The sequence below is a fragment of the Cebus imitator genome, unplaced genomic scaffold, assembly GCF_001604975.1.
Source record: "Cebus imitator isolate Cc_AM_T3 unplaced genomic scaffold, Cebus_imitator-1.0 Scaffold198, whole genome shotgun sequence".
NCBI lineage: Eukaryota > Metazoa > Chordata > Mammalia > Primates > Cebidae > Cebus > Cebus imitator.
The window spans coordinates 1,761,171-1,777,744 of NW_016107513.1; the positions used below are offsets into that span (position 1 = coordinate 1,761,171).

At 44.8% G+C, this 16,574-nt stretch overlaps 1 protein-coding gene across 1 annotated transcript in view; it reads left to right on the forward strand.

Annotated features, from left to right (window-relative positions):
* Window positions 1-811: 811 nt before the first annotated feature.
* The window catches only part of DNAJC5B (DnaJ heat shock protein family (Hsp40) member C5 beta), a 69,395-nt gene continuing 53,632 nt past the window's right edge, over window positions 812-16,574 (forward strand). The window contains exon 1 of the mRNA XM_037745367.1: window positions 812-898. The gene's annotated coding sequence lies outside the window, so the exon portion shown is untranslated. The remainder of the gene's footprint in view (window positions 899-16,574) is intronic.

Genomic DNA, 16,574 nt, shown 5'->3' on the forward strand with positions numbered 1-16,574 from the left:
TATTAATATCATCCCAAAGATCCAAATTCTAAAAGAAAATGAAATGAAGAATTTAAAAAATATAAATAGAGACCTAATTTTTATAGTCATCAACTCCATCATTAGCCTTAGAAAGATCTGATAAGTATTTTCTAGGCCATTAGATTGATTTTTTTGCCAACTGAGGAGTGTGCTTCTTGTAAGGATTTTCCATATGTTTCTGATTTTGCATGCAGATTGTCTTTAATAAAAGAGAATTATGAAAAAATTGCCAACAAGAAAGAGCATAAGAAAGAGCATTCCATCATGGCATAGGCTTTAAACAGTGCTGTTGTAATACCTTTCAGCTTCCATATTAATTTTAAAAGTTGTGTAATGTATTGAGTAATTTTGCACACACTGCAGTGTATTACTACAGGAGAAAGATAATTGTGAAAAACAGAGGGATAAAAGGAGTTTTAGTTTCAGAATTCTTCACTGTGGTTTTGAAGTTTCAAATCTCTCCAGTAAAATGAAATCCAGGTAGGCCAAGTAAACTTCTGAAATATTTTCTCTTGAATTATCAGAGAAAATGTAGCCTTGACAAATCTTATTTAAGAGGCTTGGAAGGAAAAAAGCAAAAGGAAGCTACCTCTTCGAAGATCCTGAGACAACAGTCTCCTCTTGCTGCCGTCCCCTGAGGCGCCTTGGCAGGTGGCCACGCTGGATCTCCGACACGCGCAGGACACTGCCTGTCATTCCAGCCCAGCCCCATGCCCACCCTCCCAAGAATTGTGCAACAGGGCCTTTGTAACCTGAGGCCCATGAAGTCTTTGAAGGAATGTGACACAGAGCCAAGGGGCGTTGGTGCCACCAGGGCTGAGAAGGAGCTCTCCTGCTGTTTACGCTGCTATCCCGTGGGAACCTCAGAAGGGGGAAGGTATGCTCTAAAATGCATGGGGAGTCAAGTACTTGGCACAGCTGTAAAGCAAGTACTCTAGTGTCTTTACTTGGCACAGCTGTAAAGCAAGTACTCTAGTGTCTTTTCCTCTCATCTTTGCTGACCTCTGGAGGCATGCTTCATGCTGCTCTAGAGAGTAGAACTCGCTGTGCTCTAATTTTTATTGTATTTGTATAAATTTATGGGATACAAGTGCAATTTTTAAAGATGCATAGATTGTGCAGTGGTCAAGTTCGAGCTTTTAGGATATCCATCACCTGATCCACTCATCCTCCTTTCAAACCACTCCTCCTCCTATTCTTAACTGTGTCTCCTACTGAAAGCTACAAGTTATGGTCCCATTATTCCAATGCCCTATAAGCATCCTGGGGAGCGGGATCCATATTAAAGAATGACATAGATGGTGGAGTGCCAGGCACTGGTGTCAGGACAGCCCCTGAAATCTTTGGGATTCATCAATCTACAAAATGAGCTTCCTACCTCCTCTCCTCACTTCTCCCATAGACATCTTCCTCCAATATGACAAGTACACAATCTGGCCACTGTAATACTTGGGGTTTTCCCATCTCTTCTGCCTGGGGAAAATGTCACGAGCTGAGTCGTGCATACCCTCCTTTTAAGTTGCTGGAACATCATGATGGCCACACAAATGGAGCTCTAACCAAGAGGAATTGAAAGATTCACTCTCAGTCTTGCCATTTGAATGCTGCAGAGTGCTATGGCGTGTAATTCACTATGAATGACAAGGTCCATATTTTATATTACCAGTATTATTGATCACAAAAGGTGGCCTCAGGAAAACAGACATTTTAGCCAGTGGAGAAGACAAATTACTTGGCAACTAGAAGACCAATATTCTCGTCCTTTCAAGTATATTTAGAATGCAAAATCATTATTATTACAAGAGAGGGAAAGCCTTTTTTTTTTTCTTTCTTTTTGTTTTTAAGACGGAGTCTTGCTCTGTCGCCCAGGCTGGAGTGCAGTGGTGCCATCTTGGCTCATTGCAACCTGTGCCTCCTGGGTTCAAGTGATTCTCCTGACTCAGCCTCCTGAGTAGCTGATATTACAGGCGCATGTCACCACACCTAGCTAATTTTTGTAGAGACGGGGTTTTACCATGTTAGGCTGGTCTTGAACTCTTGACCTTGTGATTCACCCACCTCAGCTTCCCAAAGTGCTGGGATTACAGGCGTGAGCCACTGTGCCTTGCCTGGGAAGCCTTTGTTAATGTTAGGATAGGTTCCTCTACATGGTAGGAACTGATGCTATCTCTCTCCCCTCATCAACCTCTCATGGTATTAGAGGAGATACCTCTCATACCATGTCCTTTCAAGGAGGTTGTTTTCCACTCTCCTTTCTACACCAAATAAATTCAATGAGTTTCAATCCAGTTTGTATTGTTGAAAACTTGATATGCACTTGGGACTTTACTAGGCACGCTGACAATTGCAAAATAAAATGTTTGACGTAAATCGGGCTCTTTAAGAGTTAAGAATTTAGTTAAGGAGACAAGATGCACACCTGCAAAGAGTTCAAAAGCAAAGAAGAAACTACATAACTATGTGAAAAATGTGTGCGCTGTGAACTTCAAAGTGCCCCAGGGGCTCCGAGCGAAGAAGCAGTGTTGTCCGCAGTGTTCAGGTTGCTCATGAGGGCAGGTCAACGCTGGGACTTGGGAGGGATCTTGAAAGGAAGAGAAACAGAATATGACTGCTTGACACAAACTTAGGGAGCAAAACAATTTCCTAGTGAAAATTTTGGCCCTGGCACAACCACTCTTCTCCCACTCATCGGCGCTCAGGTCCAGTCTCCCTGCGCTTTGACAATTCGTTCTTGGTGTGCAAAGCAAACAATTCACATTACTTCATTGGGATATGAAAAAAGGAGTCATGGAAACATAAGGACACCAGGAAGGATAAAACAAACTCTAACAGGTGGTTTCTGTGAACAGCTCTGCACGCTGAAACCAGGGCTGTGTCTGATTTTAATTGTGCATGTGGGCTTCTAGAGGCTACACCCTAAAGTCAACATGTTCTAAAACTAATCAGTAGCTCCTGCTTTGGATTCCCACCTCAGTCAATGGGCCTTGCCATATTCTCAGTTTCTGTGGCAAGGATCTCAAGTCCCCTCTGATTCCTGGGTCACTCTCTCTGCTGCATTCAGTGATTGAGCATTGAGCCTAGGGGGTTAGATCTCCACATCTTTTCCGAATCCACCGCCTCAGTCAGTTCTGCCTGCTGCTACCCTGGTCTGAGCCCCATCTCCTAATCTTCCTCTAGGTCACTCACCTCGACAACCCCATTCCTCTGCACTCGTTGGCCACACCTTTTTAAAATGGAAACTGGCACTACCCAGCTTCAAGTTTTTCCCGTTGTTTATAAAATGAGGACTAAACTCCTTTGCCTGGTTTTCAAGGCCTCTCCCTTGTCTAGCTTTACTGACCTAGCCTCTCCCCTTGACCACTCATTCACCCACTCTTCCCCAGCTCTTATGCACCAGGTGGATCTGTCTGCCTTCAATTTTCCAGCTTGCCCAGTACTTTTCTTGCCTACATGGTCTTGCTCATGCAATTTTTTCAGCTTTTCTGATAGTTGAACTCCTCATGTGGCCTCCTCCAGGGTTCCTGCTTCACAGGGGCCACAGCTTTCTTCTGTCTGTTTCCTACCTCCATCATTTGTGACATTCTCCTGACATTTAAAAAATGTTGACTCTTTGTGCTGAAGGAGTGAGCCAGGTCGGATTGGGAGACCAGGGTGAGGGGAGTAGAAGAATGTCTTCAGACAGTGAACAGCATGTGTAAAGACTCAGAGGACAGAGAGAACGGTGTGTTCATGGAGCTAAACAGTGTACTGTAATTAGTAGAAACGGTTTGAGTGGATAGGAAGGCGTTGGGAAGAGATGGTACTGAAGGAAGAGGCAGAGGCAAGTCCAAGGGGCTGGCCCTGCTAAGAGGCTGGACTAGCTAAAGATCAATGGGCAAGTTTGAAGAGTTATCAGCAGGGTAGTGATGGTATAACATTCGCATTTTAAAGGAATATAGTGTATGGGGACCAGAGAAAGACTGGAGAAAGAACTGTCAGTTAGGAGGCGGGCAGGGTAGTGACCAAGTTCACTACCTCTATTCAAGAAACAGAGGGAGAGAGTGGACTTGAGAGAGCTTTCGAAAGGAGACATGATTAGGTCTGATTAACTGATCAGGCATGGTTTAAATGGAGAGGGTGAGTGAAGGGAGACATCTGGGTTTCTGGCAGGGCCCAGAAATGATACCGTCCATGGCAATGGCACAGCATCACTTCCTGCTGATGCCCTCTAAAGAGACTGGATCTCTCTCCCTTCTCAGAGATGAAACGTTTGATAGCGGGGGTGGTTGAGAGCTCCTTGGACATTTGCTTTGTAGAAGGCACTTCCAGCTGATATGGGGCCTGGATCTCATTTATTTGTTATAGTCTCCAGAGCAACTGGTTATTCAATAAACCTTGGTGAATAAACAGCTGAGCCTATAAATACTGTTCCTGGTAGTCTTCCTGCTACGTTTTCTAAGAAATGTTGGGTATTTTATCCTTTATTACCCTTCATAGTATAAATGTAATGGAGCCCGTCTTCCTCTCCAACTCAGATTTCGGTTGAAAGTCTTCATTAGGAGGTGAGTCTTCTGCCAGCCAGGTTATTTGATAGCCTTGGTAGTCTTCATGATGCTCCTTGATGGCTATTGATGTCTGGTAGCTCAGAGTAATCGCCAGAAGATCAGCTGTGTCCTCTGACACCATCTCGGGCCAACAGTCCACCTCCTACATCTTCCTTTCTCTTCAAAGTCATGGCCTGTACAAGGCCATAATAAAAACCTCTGGAGACCTATGTCCTTTATTCCTACCTAGAACTTTAAAGGAACTAAACATACCATTTCTACTGACTGCATTTTTTCTTATGAATCACTTCAAGGCATAATCGTGTTGTCGGAAAGTAGCTCATCTCCAGAATCATGGGCCACGAAGGACTTGCTCTGTCCCTCCCCTGCCACCACTGCCCGCTTCCTCTGCTGGTAAGCCCAGCTGCTAGAGTGAGGAGGTCTCCTTCTCTTCCTCCTCCACCTGTAGTCTGTGCTTTTGTGGCATGTACTTTCTTCTTCTTTTCTTTTTCTTTTTTTTTTTTTTTTTTTTTTTTTTTTTTTTTTTTTTTTTTTTTTGTAATGCATTCGTGGAGTTTAATTTTTTATCTTCTTCTTCTTTTCTTTTTCTTTTTTTCTTTTTGAGATGAAGTCTTGCTTCTGTCGCCCAGGCTGGATTGCAGTGTCACGATCTCTGTTCACTGCAACCCCTGCCTCCCAGGTTCAAGTGATTCTCATGCTTCAGCTCCTGAGTAGCTGGGATTACAGGAGCCTGCCACCATGCCAGGCTAGTTTTTGTATTTTTAGTAGAGACAGGGTTTCACCATGTTGGCCAGGCTGGTCTCAAACTCCTGACCTCAAGTGATCCGCCCACCTCAGCCACCCAAAGTGCTGGGATTACAGGCATGAGTCTTTCCTTATTGACATCTTGAGGCTGTTCACAGTCCTCCCTTGTGCCCTGAATCTTGTAGTGATGGCTTTCTTTTGGGCCCATGCTCATGGGAGTCCCTCACCACCTCTGTAAGCTGCAGAAGCAATCATTGAGCACTTCCTTCACCCTCTTTAGCAGACAGTCAGGTTTGCATATCAGTGATTTCATCATAACTAAGGAATGGTAAATTCATAGTACAATTAATATAATTCTTAAATTTTAGAGAGCTATATAAATAGAAGGTAGTTACTGATATAAATTTAAAATGTTTTTCCCAGAGTTTAAGAAATGATATTGCCACAACCGATACACACATATGTTATTATAAATGCTCATTTAAGAAGATCAAATGTACCTTCTGAACAGCACACAAATAATAAGTGCATTTAGGTCATTATTAGCATTTCCTCCTACCTCTTAAACAGCATAATTTCAATCCGCTTTACATTTGGAAGTCGTTTCTTGCTTAGTTTTGAAATAACAGAAATAGCAATCATTAAAAGTGATCTTTTTTTTAAAGCACCTACTGTATTAGTCAGGGTTCTTCAGGGAAACAGCACCAGTAGGAGACATGGATATATGTGTGTAATGTATTTTGTACATATACATATATAAAATAAGGAGTTGGCCCATGTGGTTATGGAGGCTGACAAGTCCCAGGATCTGTACTCAGCATGCCTGAGACCCAGGAAGAGTCAATGTTTCAGTTTAAGTCTGGGGGCAGGAAAAAAACAAAAAACAAAAAAAACAATGTCCCAGCTCAAAGCAGTCAGGCAGGAGGAAACTCTCTTCTACTTGAGGAAGAGTCAGTCTTTTTGTTCTATTCAGACCTTCAGCTGACTAGATGAGGGCCACTCACACTGAGCGGGGGAAGGGGGCAGCAACCTGCTCTACTCAATCAACTGATTCAAATGATTCAGATGTTCATCTCACCCAAAACACCCAAGCAGACACACCCGGAATCATGTTGGAGCAAATATCTGGGCACCCTGCAGCCTAGTCAAGTTGTCACATAAAATTAATCATTGACCTACCATGTCATCAGTTGGCCTAGTTATTATCTCATTGCCACAAAGACCCCATATGGAAAGTAGTCTTATTCCCATTTACTCCACAGCTATTTACTCAACAAATGTTTGCACATTTTAGAGATGAAGAACTGAGGCTGAGAGAGTTGAAGTAGCTTGTCTAAGGCAGCAAAGCTAGTAAATGGCAGGGCCGGGATTTCAACACCAGTCTAGACTCAGCTGGGTACTCTGAGCCAGTATGGCCACTGCCTCCCAGCACTGGTGCTGTGCTTCCCACAGGCCCTGGGGCTTCCTCCTTAGGATGGAGGAGAGCTGAAATCATTGGCTGCTGGCCCACACTCGGGGCAGCCCTGGGACAGGTGCACCTGAACATGTGGGACCTTAGTCCAACGGGGATCCTGGAGAAGGCTCCCCTTTCCTTTGCCTTTGAGGTGACCCACAGAGCACGAATAGTTGCTAGCATTTGTTGAAAGCTACACGCTCGTGCTTTTTGTGGATATTATTATTTAATGTTCACAACATTTCTGTGTTCCTCCCACCACCCCACTCTGTTTGGGAAGGAGACAGTGACAGTGTCCCCATGAGGCAGCCATGGGCAAAGACTAGGAGGCATCCTTTTAAACTAGTGTCCTCAGAGCCACCAAGAATGCCCTAGGTTGACTTAAATGGCCCCATGGGCCAGTCCAATCCTGTTCCACCTCTGCTCAAAATCTGCCCATAAAAACTGCCTAAAATGTGCATGAATCAATGACTTTGCAGGTGTGTGGTATCTGCTGATTCACCCACGAGCAGGCCTGGACTTTCCCTTCTTATTTGCTTCTCTTCACCTGACACATTGCTGTTCCTCATTTTCCATTTCCACTAGAGCTCGGCAAAAACATTGTCTAGTTCTAAACCTAACTACGAGCCCCTAAATAAATCTTGTATAAAAGGGGCTCCTCTGTCCTCGGCTCCCTGCAGCACTCTCTGTTTGCTCTATGGAGTCCCCTTCGTCGTAACAACATAAGCAGTCCTCACAGCGATGCCCAGTTAGCTTCACCCATAGCAAAACTCTCATTTTGCAGAGGAGGAATCAGAGACTCAGGGGGGCATGGGCCTTCCCCAAGTTCACACAGTTAGAAGCCAAGCCATCTGTGTCCCAGTCCAGTGCTTCTGGTGTACCCCGCAGACATCGGTTCTTATGGGGTGGGGTGGGCTGACCCAGTGCAGGCAGGTCAAAGAGCAAGATGTCCCAGAGGTGGCCTTGCAGGAAGGCACACAGGCTGGCCCGGGTGCTAACGGGAGGTCAGCACCTGTTTTGCATATTTGCCTCTATGTACAACCACGTGGATGCAACACAAACAAAGAAAGGGACTGGAAGAGAAACTGGGTTAGGGAAGTACTTTTTATATTGACAGAAGCAGATTCCTTCTGGTGTGCATCCTTTGTTGGAAGGCCCAGGCAAGAGCTGAGATTCCTAATCGACTACAGTGTGACTCACTTAGGGCTTCCATTCCCAGAGGAAGTGGCTTTGGCTCGTATCATGTGTTTACAGAAAATCAGCTCATCTGTGTAAGCCCACAGCACTGGATCCACCCAGCGGATTCTCCTCCATGACACCATAGTGGGTCTCCAGACATGCATTTGGCTTCCATGGGATGATGTTTCCAGATCAGACCTTTGGTCTGCTCCTGAGCTGTGAACCAGCCCACAGGAGCAAAGGGTGAGCTGTCTTGTTTCAGCCGAGGACTCTGAGGATAAATACTCTACCAGCCAAACACTTCCACAAGGAAACACAATTGGTGGAAACAACTCTCAGAGGAAAGGAAAATAAAACTGCTTCTTGCTTTCAGGATCATTATGCTTTCTTTTTGGTAGCATAAAGGGTGAATAAACTTCAGGTGCCTTCAGAGCAATTGAATCATAGTTGAGAAGGCAGCACACTCTAGAGGTGGACAGAGAATCTGGAAGATGTCCAGAGATATGGGAGCTTGTTCTGTCTACCAAGGCCTCACCGGTAAAATTACTGCCCTGCTTGACCTGGGATTCTGAGAATTGGGAGACCCATGTTCCTACCCTTGCTCCATTAATAACTGCCTGATGTGTACATGAAACCCCTCTGAGCCTCAGTTTCTTGATTTATAAAGTGGGAATACTAACACTTGCCCTGCCTACCTATCCCAGGTGTGTGGGTCAAATGACCCTATGTGAACACACTTTGTTAACAAGGGAGTATTCTCTGTATATTTTTTCTTGTGATATAGGTGGGGATGTCTTTTGCTGAAAGTGAGACAGGAGAGCTGAGGAGTGGTGGAGAATGGTAAAAGGTCTTACTGGGACACACAGAGGGTGCTGGGCAGTGTTGTAGCCCCCTAGCACTGGAGACTCTGGGTCTGCAGTGACAGCATTCACCCCAGCAGCAGATGAACATGCAGTCAGTCCAATGTTGGCTGAGGTGGTGGACGGAGTTAGGGATATTGACAAGGGGGCAGTTACAATGGCGATCCCAGAGATTTCACCGGGCAGGGAAAGGGTTAGAGAAAGGGTCGCAGCAGATAGGCTTGGGGAGCTCGGAGGTATCATCAAGATGTAAGCACCACATGCATAAGGGAATTGTTGGCAAGGTGGCAGCCATGGGCAGAGAGGCGAGGCTGGAGTTTCAGATCTGAGAGGTGGAGAGCATCCAAAATCAGACAAGGGAGGGTGTGCCGTGTCTGGAAGGGACACATGGGTGCTGAAGGACCCCAGGCCAATGACAAGGTTGGGATGGAGAGAGTAGAAGCTGAGTGCCAGGGTCACCTCAAAGGATATGGTTGAGTTGTCACACCTGGGAGATGGGAAATCTGTGAGTGGTGGGGATATCAAAGGTGGGGCAGGTGTCTGGAAGGGCTGGGAGGAGAAGGCCGATGCTGCTTTAGGGTAATGGAGACCCAGAAAACAGATCTGCCCGGATCCCCAGATGTATGCTCAGATTTGAAATTGGATTTGAATTACATACAAATTGGTCATTTTACACATAGATAATGAAAAGTTGTCAGGGCATCTTGTCCTCAATAATACGAAATATGCATAAAAACTGTAGTAAATAACTCCTTTCAGCTATTGACGTTTTTCATAAAATAGGCCCAAGGGCATGGTTAGTACCAATGAAAGACAGCCACACACTGGTGACTTTTCAGGAGTTTTGTTGATAGCTTGAAATAGGCCTGGGAGGGAAATAGGCAAACATTACGAACCAGAGCTTGCCTCCACTAATGTCCCCCAGGCCCCGGAAATCTAGTTATTAAACATTTCCCAGCACCACTGACTAGGCCTAAATAAAACCTTCAACTGTGCCCAATTTTAGAGTCCTATTGTGAATTGAATGTGTTGTGCCTCTAAAAGAGAGATGTCCTAATCTCTGGTACCTGTGGATGTGGCCTTATTTCAAAGCAGGGTCTGTGAAGATGTAATTAGGACCTAAATTAAGATGAGGCCATACTGGAGTAGGGTAAGTCCTTAATCCGACTGGAGTCCTCCTTAGACAAGGAGAAGAGATACAGAGAGATACACACAGAGTGGGGAACGCCATGTGAAGACGCAGACCCAGGGCTGAACAGCATGTGACATCAGAGGCACACCATGGTGACACACACCAACGATTGCTGGCAGCACCACAGACTAAGAGGAAGGCATGGGATACACTCCCCCCAGAGCTCTGGTAAGGACCAACCCTGCAGACACCTAGACTGCAGACTTCTGGCCTCCAGACCTGCAGAAGAAGACATTCCTGTTGTTTTAAGTCACGCAGTTTGCGGTACCTCTTTAGGTAGCCCGGAGAAACCAATAACCCCGCCCCAGCCTCACGTTTGGGCAGGAGGACACGGAAGTTCTTTCCCGTGAATGGCAAAGGGAAGGTCAGCATTTACCTTTCCCTGTCTGCTCCCAGGGGACCGTCCCTGTTCCTGGTACCTCCAGCATGTCTTTTCTTTACCACGTTCTGGTCCTTCCCGTTAGGTGCCAAGTATTGTGGGCCATACTTCATGCTTTCCCTTGCAAGTGGCAATCAGGGGTTGTAAACGCAGATGTCCCTGTGGGTCAGAGCTGTTCAGCGTGACGCAGGGAGAAACTTTTCAAATTGGAAAGCATATCTGTGTTTAAATAAAACATCCCAGTGAACCGGCCAAGGAAAGCCTGGCATAGATCTGACATTTTGGGAACTCTTTGACATGCTCTGAGAGGTAGAGGACAACTCTTAGCCTTGGCGTTCCCCCAGCAGCACGCAGCAGCATTTATTCACTGCTGCTGAACTGGCCGATTGTCTCTGGCTGGTTCCTGGGTTTTTGTTGTCATTCGCTACCTGGATCTCTCAGGGGTCTTTTGTCTTGACCCAGCCAAGGAGTGGATGGAGTGGAGATCTCAGAATTTCCACAGCTGCTCCAACGTTTCTCACTTCAGACAGAAGGCTTACAAAAAAACAGATTTTTGTAGGTTGTAATATAAATCCCCCAACAGACGAGCTCTGGGATGCTATTGCAAAACTCCAGTTTCAGAAGAAAGCACCCAGAGGGCGGCCTCCAGACATGACCTGCCCCACCCGGATGTTTCCAGGAGTGTTTTTCTCAGCAACTCTCGTCATCTTAGGGGCTGGGGGACAGGCATCAGGGACATGGAAAATCAAGGGTGATCTGGGGTGAGAAATATTTTGAAGTTGAAACTCCTGTTTACAGTTCCTTTATTCCTGAACACCAGAGGGCACCACAGTCATATGGAATGGTGGGTTAGCCTTGCTTTAGGATTGAAATCCTGGCACCCAACTTTTTTATTCTTTTTAAGTTTAAGAACTAAGAAGTGCTGAATTGAATATTTATTCATTTGAATATTTTGCTCAGACTGCTAAGAAAGTTGCAGAGGAGGCTTTTGGGGTCATTTGCTGGATGTTCATGCCCAGGGCCCAGGGCAGGGGGCCTGTGGGGCAGCACTGGTTGCCTGCCCTCCCACCCAGTCCTGTGATTGTCCAGCTCTGATTGGCTCTGCGGCAGGGCTGGGACTGTGTCCCAGATCAGAGATACCTTGCTCAGGACCCCAGCTCATTACTTCGTGGCTCATCCTTTTAACCTGGCTCTGTGAGTTGTTCCACTTCACATCTGGGGGTGAGGCCTGGCCCTGGGAGAATGGAGGATTCCCCAGAGGAGGGTCGAAGGATTGCTGGGGTCGCACTGTTGTTGCTCAACAGCAGTGGGGCTTCGGCGACAGGGGCCAGTTGACCGGGGTGTGTGGCTAGGGTGTTGAACAGTTTCCCACTGATGCCCTCTGGTAGCTTCCCTTTGACAACAGAGCATTTATGGTTCTGGAGAAATATAGAAAAGTTTCTATAGGTTCCTAAAAGGCTGTGGAAGGAGCAGGAGCAGAGCCACTGGGGGCATAGGAGGCTTGGTGGGTGCTGGGGGCCCTGTGAAGGGGTGGCTGGGCTGATCTCCAGGGAGACCTGAGGCCTGGGAGGAGAGCCCACGTGGGAGAGGTGCCCTGCCAGAGGGGGGCAGCAGAGGGGAATGCTACCAGCACCATAGCCTGTCCAATCGTGAGTGTTGGGGCCCCAAGGGTGTGTATGTATGCTTGTAGAAGAATCTGCACTAGATGACACAACTCATTCAGATAGGGGCTTTTCTATTCTCACCTGTGTGTGGGGCAGGCCACTCAGCATTACTCAGCAGAGAGCAAGACTGTTCTTAGCAACAGCATTTTGTAAATAGCAAAGGAACACTTGCTCTGCAGGAAAGCAGAGGATCTTGCAGACCAGAGGCCCTACTAGTTAGTTGACGGCAATTTAGTGAGCCTTGGCTGCTCATATGAAAAAGAAAACTTCAACAAAATGAGGGGAGAATGTATATCTATAAAAGAGAGTATGGGGGCCTCGCTGTGACCTCCACGAGCAAGTTGAAACATTCTACCGAGAAGATCCACTGTGGATACTGGGAATTCGTGCAAAGCCATGATCTGCTTGGTGCAGTGGGCCCAGAAGGCAGACAGAGGGACTGCCCTGCTTCCAAGACCAGAGGCCACTGCGGGGACTGTCTGGCTATGAGGGGTTCCCTTTCCTATTAACAATTTGCTTGCTTATTCAGCCTTTTTATTTAACTGGGATCAAGAAGGACATAATTTGGTAGCAGATCACTGGGATTCCAGTTCCAGATTTGTGACCCTCATGACTGATGTTCATGCTTGGCAGAAGTCACATGATCACACCTAACAGGTTTTTAAAATGGGCACCTATTAATAGTATCAAACAATGTATATGACCTGTGAAAGCACTTAGGTAATGATCCAGTGTGATGTAAGTGGTGTTATGAATCTCAGGAAGGAAGCTTTAGCATTTCCTTCTCTATCAAATACATGTCTGTTTCTTGGGCTGAGTGAGGCACCATTTGAAAGAGGGCTTAGAGTTAAGATACAAACATATCTTCAGGCCCACGCTGTTACCATCACCAAACAAATAGGATTGGAAAGTATTTTGGGTTCCCGGTACTCACGGTTTTGTAGGCTGCTTAGCCACATTCAGGCAACAATTTCCAGAACAACCTCCGTATTAGAAACCCCACTAAAAAAGACTTTTGTCCTGAGCAGGGAGTACTGTCCTTGCTTTTGTTTTCTACCTTTTTTTTAAGTTAACATTAGAGACATCTTAGGCTAATTGGAAAGGGAATAACTACTGGCAAAATCAGGGCTCAAGATTCTGTTTACATTTTGTCAAACAAATACATCTGTTTGACCTGAAGTCTCCTTGGTTTATTACAGCAATTGCTTACTATAAGTAAGCAACAAGGTGTTTAAATTTTACGCATGTGAAATACATATTATGTTTCCTAGCAGGGGCCAAGACTCAGTCAATATTTTTTTTCTGTAGCATTGTTCTCAGACTCTGAGCTTTACTTAAGCAAAAGTTTACTTAACAAAAGGAAGCAAGTTCTTAACCTTGACACTAGAGCTGTGAGTTGAGCTTCATCAGTGAACAGGCTTATTGGTAGTTCCTTGTTTAAGGCCATTACCTCAATGTTTTTCTTGAGCTTTTACACATGCACCACTTGGCACAGTCACAGACTGATAAGCAAGGGAATATAGCACCCGGCAGTCCCCTGGAATTACAGGCTCCTGAAGCAAAGCTCTGTAATGGGTGACAGCTTGAGCTATGGAATCAACCAGCCAGATTTCAAAGCCAGAGTCCACTCTTTACTGGCTGGTCACCTTGGGCAATTCATTCAACCTCCTCAATCTCAAATTCCTTCTCTAAAAAATGAAGGCATAAAAATATCCACTTTATACATTTTTTTTGTTTTGTTTTTTGAGATGGAGTTTTGCTCTTGTTTCCCAGACTGGAGCGCAATGGCGTGATCTCAGCTCACTGCAACCTCTGCCTCCCGGGTTCAGGTGATTCTCCTGCCTCAGCCTCCTGAGTAACTGGGATTATAGGCGCCTACCACCATGCCCAGTTAATTTTTTGTATTTTTAGTAGAGACAGGTTTCATCATGTTGGCCAGGCTGGTCTTGAACTCCTGACCTCAGGTGATCCACTAGCGTCGGCCTCCCAAAGTGCTGGGATTACAGGCATGAGCCACTGTGCCCGGCCCACTTTATATATTTTAGGGCTTCAATGAGATAATCTAGTTAGTGTTAGCTATGATCACTATCATCATCATCATCATCATCACTGCCTCTTAGTCTCCCAAAATACCCAGTATAGTGCCTTGCTCTGTGATAAAGAGGGAGCAATTTCCATTTGTTATGGAACTCATTCCATCCACTGATGCATTTTAAATTTGGAATGAAATCTATCAGGATTACACATTCAAATTCTTAAAGCTTTTCCAATGTACTCAGTTCCCATTTCAGGGGTCAGGGGGAGAGTACCTTCTTAAAATTTTTCAAAATACTTCAACCCTAGAAAATAATCTATGTATATAATAGTTCTTTGCCAGGCATGGTGGTTCACACCTGCAATCCCAGCACTTTGGAAGTCCAAGGCAGGCAGATCACAAGGTCAGGAGATCAAGACCATCCTGGCCAACATGGTGAAACCCCATCTCTACTAAAATACAAAAAATTAGCCAGGAGTGGTGGCACGCACCTGTAGTCCCAACTACTCAGGAGGCTGAGTCAGGGGAATTGCTTGAACCCAGGAGGTGGAGGTTGCAGTGAGCCAGGATTGTGCCGCTCCACTCCAGCCTGGTGACAGAGCGAGACTCTGTCCAAAAAAAAAGTGACTTGACCTATGTTTAAGAAATAAAAATGTTTTTGGATATGCTTTCTTGAATTAAACTGAATTTTATTTTGTGTTTTATCACAAGGATACCATTATCTTCAGTAAATGTTTTCTTGGGAAACCCAGGCTGTGGTAAATTCCTCCAGAGAGCTGCTGGTTGGCAGGTGTTTTCCACATTACCTAACTGGAGAACTGTCAGTGCTCAGATCTCTCTGATGTGGGGTAAACGGTGGCTCTTACCCCAAGCAGCTCTATAGAACCACCCCAGGAGCCTTGAAAAGTACACAAGCCCAGCCCCACTGAGCCAGATTTTTGCTTTGGGATAGTCTGGGTGGGCCCCAGGTGTCAGAATTCTTAAAATCTTTTCAAGTGTTTCTAGAGAGAGTTATAGTCTAGTTCTCCCTGCTTAGCCTTCTATAATTCTATGTTTTCTACATGTTTATAGATTTCGGAGAGAATTAAAATTCTCTCCCCTTTGTAACTTCTCTTTAAAAGGGGCTTTTTTAAAACTTTGTAAAGTGATACAACATAATAGGAATTACTCAGTTTGTTCTTCTGAAGTATATAAGTACTTGGTTTTACAGAAGAATTGGCAGAATTGTTCAGTAGCTACCTCTGAGATACTGGCGTGGTAGTGACGGCTTTTTCATTTTACACAATCAAAGCAGCCACCTGTATTTTCCCTTTCCAAAGTACGTTAACACAATGAATCTTGACCAGATGATTTATCTCTTTGAAATTTACAAAGTGATGGCTTGAGTTCCATATATTGTAATAATAATAAATGATACAGAGAAGTAGTAAAAATAATAATACTAGTAATAATAATACCTTTGTTCATCGTTTCCTTGCACATCACATGTTCAAAACGAGTTGTGTTTGAGCCTGCTGAGATATGAAATTTAAAAGAAAGAGTATGTATCTTAATGCTTATATGTTAGACAGTTTCGGTTGAATAGTCAGATAATTCATCTGGTACCTGCTGCAGACTCTGTGCTGGTGCACCAGTCATTTCTCAAAATAACCCTAACCACATGTGGCAACTGAAAGAGGTGTATAAAAGGTCCCTAGGAGCCCCTAAGAGAACAGTGAAGACCCCATAAATAGAGGAAACAAGGAAAATAGCATGTAAAACCCTCTTCCCCATCATAGTTCTATCGTCAGTTTCCTACTTCACAGATAGGACTCTTTCATTCAATCTTGGAAGATCTACTAAGTTCTCTTTTTCAAAACATAAATGATCCACTTGGAAATGCTTTTACAATACATTTAGTGCATTTTGAATCAAGGAACTGTTTAATGTGCTTACCATGAGTAATTTCCTTTTACAAACATCATTTGAAACTCATCATTTCTAGAAAGCCTCACCTGGTTACGTGGAATATGATCCCATTGATCTCTGGCTGTATCTTTTGATGATATATTGGAAGCCGTATGCTTATAGGCATGTAATGACGTCCTATGTATGACAGCACACATCAGAATGTCCCTTCAATTTCTCCGACTTAAACACATAGGACCTTTGAACATGCTCTTCCACCTGCTTGGAATATATTTGCTTCTACCAGCAACTCCTTTATCTAGCTCTTTTCAGATAAAGAACTAGATAAAGCACTAGTTGCCCAGTTGTTTTTGTTCAGGGAAGCTTTCTCTGATCTTCAACTGTTCACTGATTCTATGTTTTTATAGCATCTCTCCAAAGTCTCACTTTTCCACTTTTTGAGTGACCATTTTGATTTTTCTCTGCCTGTCTCAGAGGCTGTAACTCTTTGACTCACACACTCAGGGTCTGTGTTGACTTTTGTTATCAGCATATTTCTAGCACTTAGTCCAGTGCTCGAATTCAATAGGTGACTAATTGTTGTGAATACTGCGCT